The following is a 26,455-nucleotide window of genomic DNA, read 5'->3' as shown; positions in this document are numbered from 1 at the left end:
CACGCATCTTGCGTATTATTGTCAAATATAAGCACCATTATAAAACTTTCTGGTTTCATACAGTACTGTGAAAAACATCTTAAAAGTATTTTCATTACAAGAATCCATTTGATAACACTTCAAAGTATGACAAACAGTTTCATTTTTAGTATGATAATAAAATAAACTTCATTAGTGTCCCAGCTGAACATGGAAATCAATTTCATAAAAGTCCAAGGTATTAATATTCGAAGCCTACGTTAAGTAATCTAAGAAAAATGCAACAGTACACACTAAACTCAGCTATTTGATTAAGCATGTTGAGTAGGTTAAAGCCAATTATTTTATCATTTTCCAAAATGTTGATCTATGTGAAGGGAAAAGCAAACAATTTAAGTGGATTTGGGACGATTAGAAGGAGGACAGTGTAAATAAAGCTTTTTGTAAAACATTTGACTGTGCCATGCTATTCATCAAGTGCTAATGCTTAAGATGTTTTGAAGATAATAAACAGTCTAAGGGACATGTCTGAGATAATTTAGAAATATTAAAAACAATTTGGGGGATATATTAGGGGAAAAAGTGCAGATGATGCTTTCTGTAAACATTCAATTGTAAAATACTGCTGATAATGTGCAAATGCCTGGGATAGTGAGAGGGTATATATCTCTTTGTATCCAAGTAAAAGTACGAGAAGTGATATAGATGATACTCTTTCCTTAAATCTCAAAATAAAAGATTGGTTATAAAGTGTCAGATATTAAAAACAAATCTCTAAAAAAGTTAGAATACAGTTTCCAAGTAAGCAGAATCTCTAAAATGCAGGTCTACTGACTCTTCTCTCAATTTGGCAAAAGCAAATGAAATGAGGGTAACTTTATCACTCCCCGAATTCTCTAAAGTGCAAAGACAATAGTCTCATAGATTCCAAACAAAGTATACTGTTGAGACGTATCTATGTATCTAGAATGTTATTTCCATATATGAAGACTTATAAGGTGCTTAGTGTCCCAACCAGAAGTGTCAAATGGTCTATTGAAACTAATAGTCAAAGCTCATGATATAAACTACCTACCTATCATTTTATATAATCTTCTTTAAATTGTCCCCATAATTCATAACATCTACAGTCAAATGTCTATGTACACATTCCGGAATCAAATTCTGGGCAGCTGTTAATTTGTCAGTGAGAGCAGGAGGGAGGAACTTTGCATATTTAGAAAGATAGATATGTTTATTTGCACAATTAATTAAAATCATTGCAATTCATACAAAAAGGACATAAAAAGCGCTTTACGCTCTCGATTTTAAAAAGTTCATGTTTTTTTTTATTAACTATAATATTAGCCTGCATCCAAGATGCAAAGTTACGCAACCCTAGCTGTAGAGCAGAAGTCACAGATGCTCTCTCAGCAGAGAGGGAGAAGATAATATGGGTGTCATCCGCAAAGGAGAACAGGGACCACCCAGCCTCTTCTGCAATGTTGGCTAAAGGTCTGACATACACATTAAACAATAATGGGCTGAAAATTGAGCCCTGAGGTACCCCATAGGGGGAAACATGATTATTGGAACAGGCAGTTGGTAAAAAGACCTGGAACGTCCGATCAGTGAGAAAGGAAATAAGCAAATTAAGTGCTGGTCCAGTAACACCTAAGGATCATAAAGCTTCCACTAACACGGTGTGAGACACCATATTGAAAGCTGTGCTTAAATCAAGTAATATGAGGGCCACCATATCTCCCAAATCTAAATGATGTTGCAGCCTTTCCGTGACTCCAAGGAGTGTCGTTTCGGTCAAAAAACCGGCTCTAAAACCTGACTGTGATGGGTGTAGAAACTTTTGTCATTCGACAAATTGGGCTATTTGAGAATTTATGTGCCTTTCTAGAATCTTTTAGAAGGCCGGAAGCAATGAAATAGGCCGGTAGTTAGAAGGCTGGTCCGGATCAGCATTGGCATTCTGCAAAAGAGGAAGCACCATTGTGTGCTTCCACTCTGGGGGAACTGTTGCTTCCTGTAAGCAGGCATTCAAAAGTTCCATGATTATCAGGAGTGAAGGCACCTCAAGCTGCTGAAACACTGAAATTGGAAGAGGATCATGGGGTGAAGCAGATTTAATGATATCTAAAATCCGGTTGAAAGAGTTCATTTCACATTTGAGATGTTATCAGTGATGTCATCAGTGCTGCCTCTGGCCATGTCATAAGTGATGCAATATGTGAGGTTATAAGCAGTGCATTGCGGGTGGGGGGGGGGGGAAGTTATAGTTAGTTCAGGTAACTATAACTGCTGAAGTTCTATGGTTTTATACGAGCAGAATCTGAGCCTAACTATCATGTCCCTGTAACCTTTGTTTTTTTAGTAAATTTCTGTGGTTTTAAATGGTCTATTTCCTAACTAAAACATGCCTTTAACCTTTGATTTGTTTTTGTGATGCTGATGCCCGAAAGTAACCCGCAGTGTGCTAAACCGCAGACAAAAGAGCAAGGTAGGAGTTAGGAGATACCATGTAATCTAGCATCTTGGTGATAAATGTTAATATATGGCCATTTCTTCCAGCAACATGAATGTGAAATTTGACACTTGGGATAACAGTCGTTGGGCAACAGCATTAAAATAATTCATATTTGACTACACTCCAACATACCTCTGGCAGTGCGAAGTAGGGAAACTTGGAGTCCCTAAGGATCAATATGACAGACAGGAGAATGCTGAGGACCAAAGAGCCAGTGAACTACTGACTTATGACAATATGACAACAGCAAATACAATACACAAGCAAACTGAGAAGAAAAAGAAGAACCCCTACTGCAATCATTAGGGATTTAGAACATGCATGGACAGCAGAAATATATAAATGGTGGGAAAGACAACTCCTCACAAATACATCGAACACGAAAGAGTACCAACAGATTTGAAAATCTGGATAATGCCCTCCCCAAATGATCTGGATGAAGATTTAATGTGGGGATTGCAAAATGACTCTAATGAGGGTCCCTTTAAATGAATGCAGACCCTCATCCTACATACAGAAAGGAACCTGGAACAAACTATTATTAAGATCAAGGAACTGGAGAAGGTACTAGATAAACACATTGCCAGTGAGGAAATTAAAGGAGCATTAAAAGAAATGGAAAAGACAACAAACACGAGGCAGAAGTGGGGAAAAAGAAAGCAAGAACATTTAACAGAGACCGGATGGATTACGCTAGCAGGCGCATATACACCTTTGCACACAAATATGACACCTTAAGGAATAGAGCTACAATGGAAAAGATCATAGAGACTAAAGAGATGCCAGAGACTGCGGATGGCTCTGAAGTAAGGTCTGAAGATGAGGACTCCACCAGCACGAGCCTGGATTTTTCTGGGGAGTTTCAGTTGATCAAGATGTGCACAAGACAGAGAGGAAGAGAAAAGGGACCCAGCCCTAGAAGGGGAAGAGGTAGAAGGAGATCAAAACCAGGATGAGCAGGGGAAGATGGAAAGCCAAGACCAGGAGGCGAAAAGAAAAAGTGAAACTTGAAAAGAACCTGATGAAGGAGAACTCAGTCATCAATCTCTCCTCCAAATCCTCAGTGTTGATCAAATGAATGTACTAAATAACAGGGCTTCTGCCTGGACTCAGAATAGGTTTGTCATGGATGGAACAGGGGCTCAGTATAAAGCATCAACGATCACTCTGAAAGATCTACCAGCTTTAAAGACACTTGTGGCTCTAGAAGGGGAATCAGAAGGGATATTCAGTAACATCTGCCCCCAGGAGGTATTGGTTACAAAATGTTGTAGTGACCTAGGAATTGCAATAGAAGGGAGAGACAGTGGTCTCAAGACACAATCCTCATTTTGCCCTCAGCTGCCTGCTGGAAAGAAGATTAATCTCTTTCAAGAGGTGATAATTGAAGATATTAATTACCTGGCCCTTAGGATTAAGACAAGAAATAAACAGAACTTAACTCAGGGCGAACGTGTAGCCATAAAGAAACTAAGGGAGGATCAACAGAGAGTGATCAAAGCATGCAATAAAGGTGGAAACATTGTGATCCAGGATTGATCATGATATATGGCAACAACAGAAAGACAGCTCAAGAATAAACAGCACTATGAAAGGCGAAAAGAAAATCCAACAAGGTCTATACCCATGGAATGATATCAAATATGGCTGGATTAGCATATCCTAAATCTCATTGACCATGAAGAATATAGATTTCTGAAGATTGAGCATCCAATTATCCCCACCATTTACTTTATAACTAAAGTACATAGAAGCCTACAAAGTCCCCCTGGCCATCTGATTGTTAGCTCTATTGCATCATTATTAGAAAATACATCAAGATTCATAGACACTTTCCTCGCTCAATATGTAACATCACTATCATCTTATTTATGACTCTATGAACTTTTTGAATAAAGTTCAAGGAATCCCCTGGAAGCAGAACTAGTTAATGGCCACAATAGATATGACTTCAGTCAACATATATAAGACATGAAAGTGGCATTACAGCTGTAAAATATTTTCTTTAAGCGAGATTAATCAGCTACATGTAACATTCAAATATGCCCAGCGAAATGATGAGCTTCTGTCTGACTCATAATGTGTTTACTTTTAATGAAGAATACTGCCTACAAAAGCACGGTATGCCCATTGCTCAAACATATGTCAACCTTCTGATGGGACTCTGGGAAGCAGAACCAGTCTAGACAGAGGAGAGACAGATTGTATTAGAACATGTTAAATTATGGACAAAGTTCATAGATGACCTCTTTTTTATATGGAAGGGAGACACCAAGAGCCTGGAACAGTTCATCTTGTCCTTAAATAGAAGCACTTACTACTTAAGCTTCACCCACACTATCAGTTCAGAGCAAATAATCTACTTGGACATTGAGATAATCATTGAGCACATGAGAATATGCACAACAATACACCAGAAAGCGTCGTCATCTAACACTATTCTCCATCCCAACAACAGACATCCCAAGAATTTGACATGAAGTATCCTCTTTGGAGCAATGTTAAGGGCCAAACAGAATTGGTCTGAATTTGAAGATTTTGAGAAACAAATGAAATAAATCGAATTAGATTTTTATCTTCTGGCTACCCAGTGGAAGTACTTCAGAGTGCCATGGAGTAGCCAGTAATCAACACAGAGGTGAGTTGTTGGAGCCACACAAAAAAAGACCTACAAGGAGAGACAAAAATCTGTATGATCATGGACTTCAATGTCAAACATAGAGAACTTAAACAGCAAATATTAAAGCTTGAGAAAACTCTCAAGGAAGTCTTACAGAGCATCCAAGTATAACCTACAGGAAGGTTGCATCACTGGGGGATCTATTGACACTAATCCATTTTTACCAAGAGAAATCAACCAATACAAATTGACTTAGTTGTCTGGGCTTCTGGAAATGCACTAAGTACATGTGAGCATTGATCAAACAATACCACCCACAAATTGTACAATGGATAGCATGAAAAAAAAATCAAGAAACATATATCATGCAGCACAAACTTTGTGGTCTATGTTTTAGAATGCTTGTGTGGCAAACAATATGTAGGAAGTACTGTAAAGAAAGTTAAACTGAGGATCCTACAACATCTTCGAGCTGTAAAGAATCTAGACTTTATTTTATCCCATAGTTATACATTTTTAAGAAGAAGATGAAGGCAACACCAAGGAACTGCAATACTTTGGCATTAAACACATTAAAGCAGAAGAGTGGGACGTGATTTAAAGTTGACACTGAGAAGAATGGAGCCATGATTAATCATCTTAATGGGAACTGAGGCACCTTTGGGAAATTATGTGGATGCTGAATTGCATCTACTCTTCTGAAATATTTTCTTTGAGTGAATATGAATGTGATTCTTCCCTGTTTCCCTTTAGGGAATTGTGATCTCTGAAATGCATATTGTGATAGCATACAGGATGATCTCAGGAAAGTCAGACACAATGACTTGAATTTGAATGTTTATTTGGGAGCATTAATTATTTTGACATCTAAATCTTGAGGTGTCGAGCAAGACAGTGCCCCTGGCACATCGCTGGGAAACCTATAGAGGTAGTTGCCACATAGAAATATCTTGGAGTCTGGATAGACCACAGAGGAAGCCCGGGTCCGCAAATTGCAGCAATGCAAGGTCTGGCTCGCAGCCTGGAGGGGGCCTTCCTAAGAACTAAGAAAGCTCTTCATTCTCCAGATTTCACCCCGTTAATTAGAGTGATAGGTGCCAAATTACTATCCACTATAGCTTTTGGCGCCATTACTTTTAAAGACAAAATGTTCACCTGGTTGGATAGAATGCAATCAGCTTGTTTTCACAGAGTGTTTCACCTACCCAACTCGACCTCCCACACTCAAATCCGTATGGAGTTCTGCCTGTTTTCCCAACATTGGATCACGAAAGCAAGATTCATTGCCTACTGTGAAAATACTAAAATGGCTCCTGACTCCACACTAAAGAGCTGTATATGCTCACTGTTAAACAAACCCAGCACTTCCTGGAATACATTTTTAATATTCTGCCTGGACACACTAGAAGCTCATGAATTATGGGCAAGCACGCTGCCCATAGGGGTGGTTGCTAAAGTTTTGACTAAACAAGCAAAGATTCTTTTAGTGGAACACGATGCATCAGCCGTGAAAAATGTATCTCATGGCAGCTGGGCATCAAAACTTTTTGATCTTAAAACCTTACTGCATCCTCTATGAAGCCATTGGTGAAACACGAGTTAATGAGATTACGTTTTGGCCTAATCCCCCTTATGGCGTATAAGTATGGACGGAGGTACAAGGCAGATATGCCATCTCAGTGTCATTTTTGCAACAACGGGGAAGAAAATGTAATACACGTTTTGTGCACTTGCAGAATCCTACTCCCCTTTCAAATCTTTTGGTTGCGCCCCATCTGGAGAATTCTCAATGTGCGGACATGCCAAGAAGCCATAGAGGAGTGTATGAAGTGGGACTCAGCTCAGAAGGCCGCCCGATTTGCAAAATTTATGATCAAGATAAACTCAATTTTACCTGCAGATGTCCCCCATGAACCTCCGCTGTGTTAGCTATGAACTTCTTCCTTTTTCCTTTTAAAAACAAAAAACCAGGACAGGGAATTGAAGTTGCGGAGACTAGAATCCCGCTATAAAATTGATTTACAGACTAAGGCACCACATGGGCTGAACAGTGGGGACGAACTCACAGTCCACCTAGGGAGATGATTTTAATCCAATATAATGCTTTGCAAATTTCTCTTGACCATAACTTAGTTATAATTGATACACATTGCACAAAAAATGTCTCTGTCCATATCTACATGAAATTAGCTTCTTAAGTATATTACAATTGTGGAATGGCACTTGTTGTCACCAATCCACGGTGGGATGTCTCAATGATTAGCACTTATATATTACTTTGTAGTATGCAATCTGCCATGATGAATGTTATAAATCATATTTCAGGCTCAGCATAGTGTGGAATGCATAGCTTTCTAATGCCAATGCACGGCATAATGGTTAGAGCACGAGTAATGATTTTGGAGGCTCGCCGCATACAGCGTTATATATTTTGTATATATTGTATATACTATATTGAGCAGCACCACATTTGGTCAAAGTGATGAAATTATATAATTTCTTTAGTAGTTCAATTTGGGCCGAGAGGGGAAGATGTTTCCTATTTTACGAGAGCTATGGCATTAATGTACTAATCTGTATACACAGTACTGTGTTAAGATGGCCGCCGTGAAATGTGCGATGTGATCAGTATTGCATACCGTAGTCTATGTTGTTGCATGGATGACGTGAATAATTTTAAAATGTTTCCGTGCAGCGATCACTGTAAATACTGATGAAGGAATTTCCGAAACGCGTCTGTTTTTGTGTGGCTGATTAAAAAACAGTGACGAAACCCTCCGAGTGCTGGACTTTACTTGAAAAGGTGACCACGTCTTTGGAGCGCTGATATATATATATATATTTCTTTTTATTTTATTTTTCTTTTTCTTTTATATTTATTTTACCTATTGATGGTCGACAGTTAGGTCCAACGTTTCCATAGGAAAAGCGGTTTTTTTTGGTCAATAACTTTGACGCTGCTTGACGAACCTTAACAAAATTAGTTAATAAGTTCCCTTTTTTGGTTCAGCTGCTGAGTTTAAAGTTTCAGGGTGATCCGTTAAGTGGGGGCCGAGAAAAATGAGGGGTCTCAAAATGTGTTTTCACCAGGTTATGTCAATGGGAATTTTTCATGTATTGAACATGAATACAGCCCGAACCTCTGAATTGAATTACACCAAGTTTGACAGAAAGCTAGACCTCCCAGGGGGTATTTGCAAAATAAGTGATGGCCTCCCCTGGAGCACCCACCAGGGGACTGCTACCCCCACAGGGCTAATGTAGGAACAAAGTGGGGGGTGCTTGGACCCTGATATAGCCCCGAAGCTGACAGCACCCTGGGGCTGTAAGTTCAATTAATGGGGTGGTCCCCTCAGCCCCGGGGACCACCACCTCCCTGAGGCTAAAGTTAAAGCTGGAGGGGGGCCATGCAGCCACACTCCTGGAGCCAATAATCACCATGGGGACTGCCACCCCAAAGGGCCGTCTCCTGCTATGTCCCAGGGTGCCATTCCTGGGACATAGCTGTTTCCTGTGGCTTGGTGAGAGCTTTAATGCTCCCAGCAAACCAAGGCAAACTGTGATAGCTTTCTGCAAGCAAGAAGATTGCTTTCACTTGCTGAAAGGGAGAGCAATTGCTTTGAGAAAGAGGGAGCTGCATATTAGCAGACTGTCAAAACAATGCCGGTTTCCGCAGGAGGCGGGAAGCCGGAAGGGCCAGTGGAGGCCTTGAGGCTCCCAACACGGTCCCCAACACTTAAATTTAGGTACCCTGGGTGGGACCAGGGCACCCACACTAGAGGCCGGGCTCCGGGTGAATGGTGTCCCCGGGGTCAAAAATCGGCCCAGGGTGAGGGCCACATGGCCCACTCCCCTTGTTTTTTTTAAAAGGCCAGGCTCTGGGGATGGTGTCCCCAGGGTCAAACTTGGCCTGGGAGGGGAGCCTCATCGCAAGAAATTGCTTCTTTTTTTTTTTTGAATGCATGGGGATCCTTGGCTCCACTGCAGCGCTCAGCATAGCACCTGGTGGGAATCTCTGCAGATCCAGAGTCCCGATTAAAAAAACATATACACCCACTCACAGACCCACCTGCATAGTTTCTCACCCCCCCACACAGCCACACACACACAGCGATAAAACCACTCACACACCCACAAAACCACTTATACACCCACTCACAGACCCACACAGCCACTGACATACCCACTCAAACACCCACACATCCACTTACACACCCACTCACAGACCCATGACACACTCACACACTCACTCCCACACCCCCTCATAGACCCACATACTCACTCACACACTCATACAGATACTCCTACTCACAGACGCACAAAACCACTCACACCCCCACTCACACTCCTATTCACATACTCACACACCAAATAGACCAATAGACCCACAAAACCACTCGCACACCCACTCACAGACCCACACAGCCAATCACACAGCCACTCACACACCCACATACACCCACATACACACTCACACACCCCGGATACTGGGATGTTATGGTTGGGAAATAGCATTAAAAAAGTGGAAATTCACAGGAATAAATCAAAGGTTACTCAATGGTATAGTTGGGAAAAAGAATTAGAAAACTATAGAAATTCCCTGAAAAAAACAAAGATCACAGGGATGTTATAGTTAGGTTCAGGTTTTATACTCACAAAACCATAGAAATGTAGCAGTTAAAGTTATCTAAAGTAACTATAACTCATGCCCTAAGGTAAGTCTAATTCTTGCTTTCACCATGCACTGCTAATTACACCACATACTACAATGGTCATGACATCTTCTATGACATCATTGATAATAACACTGTAACAATTGCAGTGAAATTATTCATGAGAAAACTGTACATGGTGGGGGCCAATGTTACAGTTACCTTATGGCTCAAAAACACAAAGCACACAGAAAGGCTTGGCCTGTGTTGCTGATTGAGCCAGATCCAGACCCTGGTGAAAGGTCTAGTGATGTGTCAAGCCGAGTCGAACCTGTAGATGGCTGGCCAAGAAGGCAAGAGAGGGAGAGACTTAATCTGCCTGCAGAACATGTACTGCGTACTGTCCCAGAGAATATTGAGGATTCTGGCCTGAGTGGCAGTGCAGACGAACATTCTTTGCTCAGGAGATCAAAAGGAAACAAAATACCTTGTTGGAGGAACTCAACACCTGAGTGGACAAACTTTGTAGCAAATTACAGAGATAGGGAATCTTTAGATTTGGGCTATAATAGTGAGGTACCAGGTGCATCTCCACTGAATGTCGCCTTTAAATTCCGCTACCATTGAATGAACTGACCTGAGGAGCAACTGGCTTTGAACTAAGCTTTAATCTTTATGTTTATTAAAGAAGATTCCCTTTGGCAGAGGCTGCTGAAGGAGCATAAGTGTGTCATTTAGAAGGTGTAGGGTTAGGGAAGCCTCACACAGACTTTGTGGATAATTTTATCATACGATCCACAAATCTGTTTGCTGCTATTTTCTCCTCATTGGTCTGATTCTAGTGAGGTCATAGAAACTAGTAATCATAATAGACTTCGGTTTATATTAGCAGTTGTATTATTAGCTATTGTTGTAGTACTAACTGTTCGCTTTTGGGATTATATTCACCTACACTTCCCAAATCAATCAAACCTGAAACTAAGACTACTCCTAGAGCTCCGATTCCCACTGAAAGTAGTCTGCATACATTGAACTTTAAGGCACCACATTAGACCTAGGCAGAATTTGCGGAGTTTTGCTCAGTGGAATTATGTGGAGTTAAAAAAAAAACTCTGCGAGTTTTCATGGAACTCTGCGAAAGGCCAGTCAAATATTCATCAGGTTCTTTTACATGCTGGTTGCGCATTTTGCGTTGTTTTAGTTGCTTTCTGCCGATCAGTGCATGATGCTGGGCCTTTCAAAATCTGTCTCACTCCTCCCACATCTGATCTTTAATCCCAATCATCCACCCCTCATTCAATTATTTTTTATCAGTGTGTGTATTTTACATTTTTATCTCTGTTTTTATTTTTTTACTTTTTTGTGTCGATTATGTACTTCTGTCTTGTGTTTTCCCTCTCCTCGTGTGACTGTCCTTCTCCACCTGCTGTTCCACTTCCTTTTTCCATTCTTACTACTCTACTGGTCCTAATTCTTCTTTCGCCTGGGCCCCATAGCATAAGCAGGCAGCAGAGGCATATCAGATGCCACTCACCAACTCTGTAGACATCGACACCATTCAGGGGTGCAATCCCAACTCAATTTTACGGAGGCAGAGGTGGCCACACTGGTTTTTTATGGGTACATCACAACCTCTCCTCCATGCTTGCAGCAGGCGGAGTGTCGGCTGCTGTGGGAGAGAGTGCGTCAGTGCAATCGCCATAGCACAGGTGTGCACCACCAGGTGGACATTATTGATCGAGAACCGACCATGCTCAACCTGCTGGGTGTTAAGGTTTCATGGCTCGGTGAGTAATAATTCTTTGTTGTTTTCTAAAAAGTCTCTTATTTTTTTCAATTAGAATGCTGCTTACACTTCGAGGTAAGTAAAGTTTACGTTATGAATAATATCTGATCCAGCATGAGCTTGACAGGAGCTCAGTGCTATCTAATCAGCGCTCATTTAGGCTGAATATTTAAGTAGTGATGCAGACTCCTCTGTCCTGTCACTGAGATTGTAGTAAATCAGGGAGTTAGCATTGCTGTGTCTTTCTTTATGTAGCTCATACAGTTCCAATCTACCAGTGATGTGAAAAATACATTGAAAAGGAGACTGAGTTGGACCATCAAAGGAGGTGGAGGAGCAAAGAGATTTTTTTACAATGCATTAGTAGTTCAAAATATAGTTTAGGAAATTAGCAATACGGCAATAGGCTATCTGATTTAAGAAAAGTACAATGCTACTGCATCTGTTGTCAAAATATCTTTTTAGAGATTAACTGTACTTCTAACTTTTTTTAATCTTCTTTATTTGTTACATCAGCACCCAAAGGCAAGAGGGCATCAGAGGTAGAGAAGGGTGAAGGGGCTGCCACTGCCAGTGCCGCTGCGGGTTGCACCACCATCACCAGTGCTGCGGCAGATGATTCTGCTGGCCCTAGTAAGTCCTCTTATTATTTCCCTAACTTTTACATTTCCTTCTCACTAATAAAATTAATTTGCTTTGTGTATTGTTTTATACTGTCTCCTTTTTTCCAACTCCTCAATCTAATGTTTGTTAAATTTGTGTTATCCCTGCAATTATCCTTTTTTCTATATTTCCTATATCTGTAGCTGACTTCCTCCTGCCTAGCTGTCTTCTGCTATTTTAGTAAGATTTCCCTCTCTCCTTATATGCCTTGTGGTACTATAAGACTAAGAGAACAGATTTTTGGTACTTGCAATCCCAAGTAAACTATTATTCACCACACGTTTTTGAGAAGGCTTTCTTGCTCATGTTCAAACAGTCAAAACAAGAGCGCGGCCATGGTCATGGACCCCCCCCAATGTTGTGTTATATTTCATTATACAGTATACCAGCAGTTTTCATGGCAGTGAAGTATGACAGGAAAGTAATGAGATCCCATTGCATTTGCCAACCAAGACAGACCATATGTCATTCATTGACGAGTACACTGCTTCATTGCGTTCCAATGACTCATCATAGCTCTGTACCTCCATTATGAGAAAAAGGTTTTTGGTTGGTTTGACTACTTGGCTTTTCTAATATGTCAACCAACAAACCTCCCAAAGTGATCGTTTCAATAGAACATACTGCTAACCGAACAGTAGTGAGGGATTGCTGTTGTACTGTGTTCAAAATAATTACTTAGGAGGTAAATCTGGTATCTTAAATGGGTAATTTTATTTCTAGCAGCATAGACCACCAGTGCTGGAGCCAGCGACAGCCACAGGGCAGCATCAGAGAGTGTGATGGAGGAGGTTCAGGTGAGAAGGGGAAGGAGTCCCTGCAGTGGCAGGGATGAGTGGTGCTAAGTCATATTGCTTGTATATTAACAAATTAAGTTTACTGTATTTGTTAAGCAAGGCAAATATCCCACCTCCCTGCCCATGGCATTTTGTTACCCATGACCTAACTACAGCATGTTTCTATTTGGCACTGCAATGTTGGTTCTGCAACGTGCGTCTGCTTCAGTTAATGAGGCATTATACAAAGTTTTCAGTGTAATACAAACTGCAAACAAGGTGTGTTTCCCAGTGCCCACTCAGTCATTTCATTATTCTTTCCTAAGTTCTGTCCCAGCCTATCAAAAAATTTAAAAATCCATTCTTGGCATGTGCCACATTTTTCTGGCCAAGCTCTTTATTTATGTATATATAATTCATGTTTTCCATGATGGATTTGCGACTGTTCAAGGTTTTACCTTTTGTCATTCGTCAACTAGTGACTGACTAAGCAAAAGCTTTGCATGTGATGGTCAGTGATAACACCATACTATAGCAAAAACTCTACTTAGCTTAATACCTCTAACTTACCTTGCAATATGGTAACTTTCCTTACTGCCAAGTGAAGGTATTTGTTGAAAATAGTTTGTGGTGGAGGGCAAGGCCAGGGAGTTAAGTGGCACTAAGGGCCTGATTTACAGTTTGGTGGATGGGATGCTTTGTGATGAACTTGCTAAATAAAATATATATCTCATTCCCTTTCTTGTACTGCTGTGCATTGTTTTTTCCACTATCTACTTATGGCAGACAGGATGTCCTCGTTATATGTGATGTGTGTGACGTAGTATTATTATTATTCATCTGTTTCTTTGGAGTTAGGGTAAAATTGAAAGGCAATCAGAGAAGAGCAGGGCCATTTGAAATAAAGTAAGTTATAAAATAGTTCATTACAGCTTCCCCAGAACATGCTGCAGACTGCAGTGAGTAGCAGACCCAGCGCTGGCATGCCTCCAGAAATGTTGCACAACAAGAATACTAATAATTATGCTGTATATATGGCTTACTAATTAATGAGAGGTATTTTTTCTTTTTTTTTTTTAAAACAGTTTTTATTAGAAACAATATGCAGCAATAGTGAGATTACATTGACATCTTAGGCAAAATGTTCATAAGATTACAGCATTACCTTTCCAGCCGTCAACCCAGCAGGAGCCCAGTGGAGTACATTCCAGTAACATCTTAACAATCTTTAGGAGGGTTACTTCCACGTCCCCGGGTCAGGAAACGTCAACGGTCCATCCTAGTCTTAATTGCCCTCGTTATTTGCCATCATCTCGTCTTCCCCTCCCTCCAACCAACCCCAAGAGTCTCCCCCTTCTCAATTCCACCGTCGGAGAAACACATATCTCTCCCCTCTATTTATTCCATCGCCCCCACTTGTGATCCCATTTACGTGGACATCCCCTCCCTTTATAGACAGTTTTTTTAGCAATCATGGCATGGTCCATATCTTTTGCCCAATCTCTCAGTTGTGGTATGGTGTCCACGACCCACTTCTGAGCAATGTTCAGTTTCGCTATACTCCACCCCATCGTGGCCCATGATTGTTCAGCTTGTATGAGGTCTGTTGCCTCCCAGATATTGAGGAGACATAGTGTGGGAGTTGGATGTATAGGTTTGTCACAAGTCCTAGTTAATTGTCTGGTGATGTCCGTCCAGTACTGTTGTATGTGGGGGCAATCCCACAGGATATGCATGAATGTACCCGTCTGATTAGAGTGTTGGAGGCAGAGTGCATCAGGGCTCCTACCCAACCGGTATAGCAATGTGGCGTCAAAATATACCCGGTGGAGAATTTTAAGTTGGACCAGGCGAAGTCGCATCAGGATGGCTACTTCTCGGGGTGAGTTCAACGCCTCTATCCAGTTCTCATCGGCCATTTCTCCCAGGTCAACCTCCCAGCTCGCCCGCAGTTTCAACATTGGATCGGCCCGATTATTGATCAACTTCTTCTATGTGAGGGAGATGGCCTTGCAATTCATAGGATCCAGCAAGAGCCTGTCCTCAAGAGGAGAGGAGTCTGGAAGGGGGGTATCTTTCGGGAGGGCGGAGTCATTGGCATGACTGATCTGGAGATACCGGAGATGTTCTGATGGTGCTAGCTCACTTAGTTTGGAGGTCCATAAACGATGCCTTCTTGCCACCGTGGAGATCCCGTTCGTATCCCACTTATCAAACCCCGCATAGGCACTAAGTCGTCCCAAAATGTCTAGAGGGATAGCCTTCGTTAGGCGCCCCTGCCAACCCATCTGCCGCTGCACCCCATGCCACACCTCCACCGTACATGCCGTGGGACCGGTCAGGCGCAATTTCACATGGTTTTTATATAACGCTCTATTGTAGCCCCACTTTCCCATCAACCAATGGTCGGTGCGGAAGCTGGGATCATCATGTCACCCGAACACCCATTGGTTGATGGCCGTGAGTTGCGAAACCTGATAGTAGAGGCGCATATCCCTGACATAGGGACTCCATCGCAGGACGCCTTCAACATTGGACCATTCCTGTGGCTTTTGGATGGATACTAGCATTACACACATGTCTTTTGGATAATTTTCCACTTGCATACAACACTATAAAATACACGTCATTTGAGATCATGATTCTTTGCCACTTAACTGCAGCAGAACATTGTCCATGCAAACTTGTTAATTTTTTATTTTTTTGTTTTTATTGAAAAAAGTTAATGAGAGAATAATCTCAATTATAAATAAAAAATATATAATTTTACAAAGTTTGTCCAAACATTATTATTCATTTACAATTAATTATCAAAAATGTTTGATGAAAATGTGAAATACATATTCTTACATATATAACACAAAATACACACTATTTTTAATTGACATATTTGTAAAAGCTAAACATTTACACCCGAAAACCAAGACATTTTTTTGTAAGTTTTAATAGTGATGTGTTTATTTTAACTTGATAAGTGGTAAAATGAACATGTCTGCATTACACTATAAAAAATAGATGTAATTTAATATTACATGAAATCACTAGACAAGGGGAAATGTTACATAAATAATTGAAAATTAGGATTTAAGTTTAGAATTTACATTGATTTTACTTTTATTTTAATAAAAAGTTCTACCTTGCCTAGTGCAATTACTGAGTTATGTTAAATTTAAATTATTAAAAATGTGTAATACGTATGTTTATAATTTGATCGTTTACTAAAATATCAACACCCTTATATGAACAAATTATACATTTTTATTAATTTCAAAAGTTGTGTAAGTGTCCATTCTCATGATGGTAGCTTGCACCAAATTTGAAAGAAAAAGCAGAAAAGTAATTAAAGTTGTGTTTTTTTCAATTCTTTAAATGACAACATCACATACATATGCAATACACATTAGAAACCAATTGCTTGCTAGAGAAATTTAAAACAGCATGGGTCCAGAGCAAATGCTAATAGACAATTCAAAAGAAAACAAGTAAAAAAGTAACTTACCTTTGATTCGGGCGATGACGGAATTGATTTGCTTCGTGGTCAAGTTGCAGCAGGAAAGAAAGGACTTGGACGATCGGGTTCAAGACAGAAAGGGAAGTGGAAAAAAGAAAAAAAGGTGCGTGTGAAGGTTTACCCAACACAGTTACGTTAACAGGAAGGCACATTGTGATGCGGCCGGCAGAAATATTAGCTGTACTCCCACTCACAGCCCCCTTTCCTGGCAGAGATGGAGGCAGACTATCTTCCATATACCCTCCTGCATCTAAATTGAGCGGGCATACTACCTAGTAGGCGGATGAAGAAACCCCCGGAAAAGTGACAGCTGGACCAAATCTGCCAAGATCTAAATCAGGCCCTGTGTCTACTTTTTCAAGAAAGTTCTGCACAATCAGGTTGATGCAATGCACCAAACACAGCACCCTGAAATAGCCAGCATCTGCCATGACCTTTACTAAATTACTTCCATTGTCTGTGACAACAAATCCAATTCTGAGGCCTATGGGTTGCAGTCATTCAAACACCTTGCTGTTAAAGTCTAACAAGATCTTTGCAGTTGTATGGATTCCGCCGAATGCACGTAAAAGTGTTTTTAGTGCAGAGACCTTCAGGTTAGCTGTTGCCTAACCCTCACAAAAGAGATCCAGTGTGCAGTGACACACATGTTAATCAGTTACCTAACAACTGGTCCACATGTCTGTCGTGATGTGGATAGTGTGAACAGTACTCTGCTGCAATGTTTGCCCAACCTATTGCAGCACATCATGATGGAGCATTGGAACAGCAACTCTGGTAAAATAGGTTCAGCTGGGAACCTTCCATTTGGGCAGATGGCCGTCACAAATTCTAAAAGTCCCATTCCTTCCACAAAAGAAAAAGGGAGGAGGTCCCGTTGTAACATTTTAGCCAGCTTCCCATTGTACAAATATGAAAGCAGGCAGTGGTGGTGGTGGAACCGGTGCCACATCCCTCTGATCAGGTTGAATAGGGGTGTGCTCTGAGCCGGCTTCCATACTGACAATCACTGGCTCACCCTCATCACAATCCCTTTCCATAATTGTAAAACGTTCAGGAATTTTCCTTTTCCTTTGTCTCTTGTGGCATGTCTTGGACTCAGCTAGGGTCCGGGCGATGTCCAGATCAACAGGAGGGGGCTTGAAGACGATGATGGCGTACCCTTTATTTTCTTGCTGGAGATTGGGAAGCCAATGCTTCAGGAAGAGGTACACCTTGCCCAGCAGAAAGCTTAACCGCCTGTTCTGCTCCTACTTCAGGAAGAGGCTGTGGCTCCTGTTGTCCAGTTTCCTGTGATGATTGGGTACTAGTTTACATCTGAGACAAATCCAATGCAGACCCACTACTCGTCGCCATGATTGCAGTGGCTGACTTGCTGAGAGACTTGGCCTTGGTCTTAGGTTGGGGTGGTGCTGTCATTGATGCATGAGTGCTGCAGGCACACAAGGTTTCCTGAAAAAGGAGGAGCGTTTCAAGCCACTGTTGGAAATCTGCTTCCTCTTCTCCTTACTGGCCACTTTATTGCCAGCACCTTTCTTTGGGGCCATCTTTAAGCTCTGTCAGTTGGCACTTAGCTACGCAAGCTGAATTAGAGAGTGACTGATTTAGTGTGGTCCCTTCACTTTGCGCTGGTCTTCTGTCTGAAAGTACTGTGGGTGATGTCTCTTGTGCACCTAAAAGCAAAGAAAAATATTTAGTGAAATGTTGTATGTTTGCAGTTTTAATTATTCATAGTACAGAAAATATAATTTTGTGAGGTTAACCCAAATAATTAACAACAATAGTGTATCCATTCCAATCAACACTACAACATATTTGAAATCAGGATACCACCATACAGATGTAACTGTTTGCTTTATGTGCATCTAAGTGGAGACATGTGGCAGGCGGGGGGGGGGGTAAGGGGGATGCAGGGAAAAATGAAATAATCCTTAAAAAAATCAATGCTGATGTGTGTTTATGGCTGGCAGGGGGTGCAGGGGAAAATGAGTAATTGCAATCCTTACAAAATGAATGCTGGTGTGTGCCAGGCACCTATGGCAGGCAAGGGATGCAGGAGAAAATGTCAATCCTTATTAAATGAATGCTTAGGTTTGCCTATGTAAATGTAAATGTGTATGTACTTGTATAGCTCACTGCCAACCCTAAGTATCCTGGCGCTTTTACTCATACCGCTGTGGAACCCTTCCTGGCCTTTCCCTGTGAAATGTCCACTCCTGGGCATCCCCATGGTGAAGCCAGGCATCCCAGTGCTGCTGCGGCCGTTGTGGAGATTAAGCAAGCTATTGCCCAGAGTTGCAGCGTGGGACCCATGATTAGAATAGGCACCGAGGCGAGAATTATCAGGACCGAGGAAATTGAATCCAAGACCCGCCGAGGCGGGGGATTGAGCTCTGGTCCTGGGCCAGAACTCTGCATCAGGGTCTGCCGCTCTAACCATTGAGCCACACTCCTCTTAGGCCTATGGCCTAAGAGACATATGGCAGGCAGAGGGTGGATTGATAATTTAAAAAATAAAGAAAAAAATGACAAGTAGGTGCACTGGAAAATGGAACAAAATGCATATAATATTATATAAACACTGTTCATATCCATACTACAATGATCCTCAAGCACATTAAATTGATATCAGAGAAAAAAGGATATACAATGTGCATAAAACAAAAAGGCATAGCCCTCTTCTATCAATGTACTAGAAAATAGCTTTGAAAACTGAAAATACGGATTTAACACATTGACTGACTGGCTGCACAAAATGGCCACTGGCGACATGGTCAAACAAAAAGCAAGTAGGCATGGACTACAAAGAAAGCATGCAGGCCTTTGGCAAAAGCACAATGGCTGACTCCACAAAAACAACAAGCAAGGAGGCAAGAAGAGCAAAGAACACATGCAGGTCTTTGGCAAAAGTACACTGGCTGATTTAACAAATGGCTGCCAGCCACATAGTCAAACAACAACACCAAGCAAGGAGGCATGACAAACATGCAACACATGCAGGCCTACGGCAAAAGCACACTGGCTGGCTCCACAAAATGGCCGCCAGCCACATGGTCAAACAATAATAACAAGCAAGGAGGCTTGGACAACAAAGGAAGCATGCAGAACTATTGCAAAAACACACTGGCTGGCTCCACAAAATGGCTTCCAGACACATGGTTCAACAACAAAAAGCCAGGGGGCATGGAGAACAAAGATCACATGCAGGCAGGCTTTTGCCAAAAGTACACTGGCTCACTCTACAAAATGACCGTTGTTCACCTGGTCAAACAATAGCAACAAGCAAGGAGGAATGAACAACAAAGAACACATGCAGGCCTATGGCAAAAGCACACTGACTGGCTGCACAGAATGGCTACAGGCCACATGATCTAACAACAACAAACAAGGAGTCATGAATAACAAGAACATATGCAGGACTATGGGCACTGACTACACAAAATTTCAAAAGCCACATGGCATGTATAACAAAGACATAATGGTGGACTATGGCAAACACACACACACACCGGCAAGACTAGGGAGGCACAGTAAATATTGAAGAAAACACTACCATTAATTTAGAAATGCCCAAAATGAAAAATAAGTGAGCTATAAAAATGTACAGTAACACACATCCTCCCTAGGCATCAAAATACACATTTGTCAGGAGAAAAAAACGCGAACTACAGAAAAAGCTCACAATTTTGTTTTAATCTAATGCCATCCCTGGCCTAAATTATGTTTTTAAACAACATCTACTACAAAAACAGTTGTTTCATTTACCCAATGACTAGTTCTGTCTGGATTCCCGGTGGGCAGACTAGGCCACATGGTAAAATTAATGAATAGTGCAACTTTAACAAACATGGAGAAAATATACTTAACAGTACAACCCTTTTAGCTTACAAAAGATAAAAAATTTAATTAAAAAAAATACCACGTCCCTACTGCAACTCAAGGCAACCCACCACATGCACAATCAAATTGAAAAATTGATTAAAAGTACAAATAAAAATACTGGTGCATTCCCTCTATCAAACACACCCTCATCCAAAGGTTTTTGAACCTATTTGTTGTGATGTGACAAAAACAAAGTCCTTAAAATCGTATAGTATAAATGTAGCAGGAATTGCAGACAAAGAGAGTGATCCTTTCACCTTGAAATCTAAATGAAAAATAAGAAGGAGTTAGACAAAGCACTAAGAGGAGTGATCTAGACATGAAAAGAAAGTTGGAACCTCTGTGGATCTTCCTTTCTGTTGAAAAGAAAAGTCAAATTTAAAAATTGCTATTCACACTAAAAACAACCTGAATGATCCGATTGAGTAGAATAGTCACCCAAAAAGGTATCTTTGAGTTGATTTAGCAGCAAGTATAGAATCTGCTCGAGAAGCACCCACGCGTGCTCGCCGGCATGACAGAAATGTCGCCAGAAGGCATCGTGGCAATTGGAAATCGCATTAGTGGTCAGCAAATCTCACTCGTGCTCGCCAGTAGCTGGCAAATCTCACTCGTAAGCACACATTAATTCAAGTCTCCTGCACGTCAAAGGAGTATAATTCTACCATGCGTGGTAGGATGGCGGGATTTAGCAGGAACTCTGCCTTACACTGGTAGTGCAGAGTTACCTTAAATCCACCAACTGTGTGAGATTTCTCCTCAAACACTTATTTTAAGTTGCTTTTTGAATGTATTGACATCATGGATACTTAGAACTGCTATGTGTGTACGCAGTTACCTGCTTCAGCTGCAGAAGAGATTACCAATCACCATATTCCTCTTACATATGGTATCACTTGTAGCCTTTTATTGAGCCTTACATATGGGAAAGGTCATTTTCAGTATTATTTCTCAAATTATGATTTAGCTCTTTCTGAAGTCCCTACATTTAAACATTTAAATCACTACTCCAATGCTATGGAGATGGATACAGATGATTGTTTCTTTAAGCCCATTGCAACATTATGTATTGCTGATGCTCATAGACATAATTCAACGTGTTCCTTAACTGAGGTTGAAAATATTTTTTTCCGATTTGGTGGAGGACAGGAGGAGGGTGAAGGATGCCCGATGGCAAAAAGGGAAGGATTAAAAGTATAAGAATAAGTGAGCTAAAGAGTAATTAGAACGTCAAGAGTCAGGAGTCATGCCTGCATAGACATTAGTTTTGAAGTAATAAGGAAACCTATGCATCTGTGGAAATAAATATGTAGTTCACACTAAATTGATGGGAAGGAGTCATTGTGATCACATTTTGGAATATGGAGAAAACTAGTCTTTATTCATGGGAGGTCAGGATCCTGTTATTCCTGGATTCTACTGTGTTTGTGGGGAGAATGCATATTTGACATTGTCTTGAGGGTGGCATGTTGCATGTTATTTGGCTATTGTCTTCCAGAGAATTTATGATGTAGAACATCTGAATGATCCAGTGTGGGAATCACAAGTGAGAACCAAACAGAGCAGCAGTGCTTCTGAAATATTTAGAGATATATTTGGTACAATGATTCCTTCTGTTGCAGTGGTCTTGAAGGATCTCAAAATTAAAAAGCTATCCTCTATAGTTGATAAATTAGCTACCAGTACAGCAAATACATTGTTGGTCATGGAAACAGAAATGATAGCTATAAGATCTATGGTGATGCAGAACTGCCTTGCGTTAGATATCCTTCTCGGAAAGGAAGGTGGAGTTTGTAAGAAGCTGACAGTTAAGCAATTCTGTACTTATATTTCTGATTGGAGTGAGGAGGTGGAGAAATACATTAAGAATATTATGGACTTAAAGGCAGACTTAGAGAAGTTATTTCACGTTTATTTAGAGTTGCATGGTCAATTAAAATCTTTGCAACATCAAAACAATCATAAAAAAAGATTAAAACAATTCAAGTAACATCACTGTGCCTCAATTACAGAATTTTGAATCAGCAATTTTCCCATTTAGGTAAAATATTGTTTGGTCTGGCATATCTATATGTATCTTAAAGTGCAGAATGGCAGACCGGTACCATTTAAAATTTAGACCTAATGGAGCATAGAAAAAGGTGTTTGAAATCTTTGGATGCAATCTATGCGATCAGCAGTGGAAAGTACTTTTTTGTTATTCTTTTTAAAAGATATATTTAAAGTGCATTTGTTTCTTAAAGTGCAGAATGGCAGATGTTAGAGTATGGAAGAGGAGTTTACAATCTTAAGATGTGACCTAGATGGTCTGCAGTTCAATGTACAACTTTGCAAATCTTTAAAAGAGAATGCAAAGACATTTGAGGTAACGTGCAAAATAGCAAGCTGTTTAACCGGAAGAGCTTTAACCAACAAATAGTTGGTTAGTTATAGTATCAACGAATAGACATTTCCACAGTGGAGCATTCAGAGTGAGCAGGATAAGATATAGATGAGCGACTACATTCTGCTGTTTAAAATGAGATATGTACAAATAATAAATTATTGTAGGGCATTCTGAGATGCGGAGTACAGTGACGTTTAAATGTTATGTTAAAAAAAATTCTAGCGTGCATGGCTGCCCCAGCAACAGAGTCATGTGTGTGCAGAGGTTATTCCAGCTGGATGCATGCACTCAGTTCAGAGGTAAATGTATTTTCTACTTTGATTAGGAATTTCACAAAGCGACAGTTTAGGTGTGTCAATCGGCATGAAGCAGACCAGAACCGCTTGTCTACGTGTTTTGATACATCTTTGGTTGAAGAGCAGGTGTAACATGGCTCTTCATTTGACCATTAACTCCTTGCAGGTGCACACCAATTGTACCATATCTTCTTTTGCTTTTCTGCACAGCCAGCACTCGGTCATAGTGGTGCTACATTTCTAGGGTGGGTGGTGTAGTAGAGAAGCTCGTATGCCCAATCGTTGTCTCAGAAATGTTTCTTTTACTTAGTGGAGTGTCCTGTGTGAAAGTAGGAATAATAAAATAATAATAATAATAATAATAATAATAATGCGATTTGTAAAGCGCGACAGCTACCCCAAACAGGGGTGTCCCGGCGCTGACAGTAGAGAAAGCTAGAAGGCTTGCATGGTGAAAGAAGGTGTCTGGCTTCCTAGAAACCAGACTTAGGCAGAGCCGAATAGCCACGGAATGAGGTTTTGCTTTACCATAACAATGCAACACATACCAGCTGTGGGCTTTGTCTGCCACTTCTGCCTTGTCCTCAATTGAAAGAGCTTTTTGATAGTTAACCAGCTTTTTTAAACTGGCATGATTGGCAAATGATTCCCAGTGGTCCTGTAGGCTGAACTGAATGACTGATTCATTAAGGTAAACCTTAACCTTGAGAATTGTTTGTGCTTATCAGTTCCAGCCATGGATGAGTTTTTAAAGTGTTTGGTTCCGCGTTCTTAATTTTTTGCTAGCACTTGATATACGCTCCTCTCCTGATGATGGATTGCCTCTGAAGTCTGAACTCTTTTCCTATGTGAGCTGGAGAGGTGTATTTGAGGAGGCCAAAGATCATTCTTTAGGATCCGCCCATAATTCCGTCTAAAGTCCCCTACTGTGAAATGGCTCTCTCCCGTAGGTTATTTTTGGGATCAATGTCACTTCCGTTACCTGCAACAGTGGCGTTAGAGTGGGGCCGGCCACTTTCTTTGTAAGGTTTCCTAGGGCCAGTGCTAAGGGCATTCCCCTTCCATTTCAAGGCGTCTTTCTGCAGTTTAAATGATCCTTTGTAATCTATGATGATACCTAAGTATTTACATTCTGACACTGACTCCAAGAGTTGTCAGGCGATATACCAGCCTACTGCTTTATTTTTCATTCTGTTCACTACAATTGTTTTAGTTTTTTCAAAGTTGATCTTTAGGCTATGTTCTATTGAATAATCTTGGATGATGTCAAGAAGGTGTTGCAAGGTTATCAGAGTACAGCTTATTAGCAACAATTTGTCTGCATAAAGGAGGTTGGAGAGGACTAACCTCTCCAGTTTCTGGATGTGGGCATTGCAACAATCCAGTTTTGTTGTCAAGTCAGCTAAGAACAGGTTGAAGCAGGGCTGCTAAGATGCAGCCCTGCTTCAGGCGTTAAAGGTTAGGATATGTATTGAAAGATGCATCCACATCCCCAGCTTAACTCACACCCATGTGTCTGAAAGTAAAAGAACCAGTAGCTTTAGGAGAAGGAATGGAGCCTTCCAATTAGCCAGATTCATCCATTACTTGCAAAGATCAATATGGTCAAACGTGGAGTGGAAATCTATGAAGGAGAAGTACAATTGGAGCTTTGCTTTTTTGGACACATCTCTAGATAGAGAAAGGGCTGTGATATTAGATATAGTTCTCATGTATTTACAGAACACAGTTTGATTTAGCGGGATGATTTGATTAGTATATTAACTTAAATTTAGAGGAGTTGGAAGCTGCAGGAGTGCAAGAGGGGATTGCAAATGTGTTTGCTGCAGTAGGCAAGTGGTTTGGAAACTTGGGAAGTAGGCTATTGAGTTCCATTTTGAGACCCCTTGAAATCATTGCCATTTGTTTATTTGTAATCTGTAAGCTGGACAAGTGTATAAAAGCAAAAAGGAAAAACCAGCATGAAAGGGGAATAAAAGGAAAGAGAAAGGATGTGGAACTAGAGGAGAGGCAGTGACGATTCTATATTGGGAAGAAACACTTGTAAAATTCCAAGCTTAAAATGTTGAAAACATCAAGATTTTGAGCTGGTCTCAGAAGATAAGATTCATGTGCTCTTGTGATGGCTAAAATCACAATCAGAGTGGCAATTTAGGCCCCACCCTTCATTTGTTACAATTGCAATTATATACCCTGTGTGAAGCATTTACATATATCAAAATAATGTAATTATCATAGGGATTAGAGGTTTATATACAAGTGCACTGGGAAACTTAAGGGAAGATGCATAGGCTCCTCTCAAGTAACTATTTTGTTAGTTCTTTGTAGTGTGAGTGTATATAAGGATGATTCTGAAGCTTCTGCTATTTTAATTGGTGTTCCCACAGTTAGAGAGGCAGACTCCTTTTAGATAGATTTGGACAGTGACAGACCTCTCTGCTTACCCTTTCCTGTGAGCGTGATGCTTTAGGCTGGACACTTATTTTCTTTTCCAAGACTTCTACAGAAGTCTCTATCATGCTGACACCTTTAAGCTCCCTAAATAGTAATAGTGACTAGATGGTCCTGTAGTCGATCAAGGTTTAGAAGAGAGGAGAGGTGTTTCGTTATGCAACACCTATTTACTTTAATTTGCTTCTTTATTGTTGTGATTGTCACTATTCTATGCCTCCTTTTATTATGCCTCAACCTACTGAGATATTGCAGCTTACATGCTGCATTGTTGTATGTCTTCAACTTATTTACATTCTGCTTGTACAGTGGATTGATTAGTATCCTAAAATAAAATCCATTTAGCCATATTTGGTGATTCCAGGTGCGTATTGTGGAGCCGCATTGGCTTCACAAGCCAGAAATGTATAGCTGATGTCTTCTTCCTTACAGAGCTTCAAGTCAACCAACAAAGGTCCATATGACCAACGGGGAAAAATCTTTAACAACTTTACTAAATGATTGTGGTGTAAGTACCAGCGCATTGCCATACAACACATGGACACACAGTCCACATGCCCACAGGATGTCAGTGCAAGGTCATGTGCATTCACACAACCACTGAACCTTGCATAAAAGGGCCAGTTGGTCAGACTCTCACTGACTCTGAGAAAAGATCTGGTCACCCTATCTATTTTAAAACATGGTATGGCGCTACCAATGTACTATACACAGGACAGGAACAGTAGTCCTCTGTCCACTATTAGGGTACGTTTGGTTCAACACTCCTGGGCATAGGAGAGGTTTAGACCCTTGGATAATCACAGGCCTAAATCTCTGTCCACACGCTAGATTAGCTTGATGCAAGGGACAAAATAAAAGCCAGCGAACCAGATACAAGCACAGTTGGGCCTTTGGGGCATGGGAACGTGGTGAATGCCATGCACATTTCCATC

This window comes from Triturus cristatus, chromosome 3_2 (assembly GCF_964204655.1).
Source record: "Triturus cristatus chromosome 3_2, aTriCri1.1, whole genome shotgun sequence".
Taxonomy (NCBI): domain Eukaryota; kingdom Metazoa; phylum Chordata; class Amphibia; order Caudata; family Salamandridae; genus Triturus; species Triturus cristatus.
The sequence above is the reverse complement of the archived record's forward strand: the minus strand, read 5'-3'. Positions refer to the sequence as shown.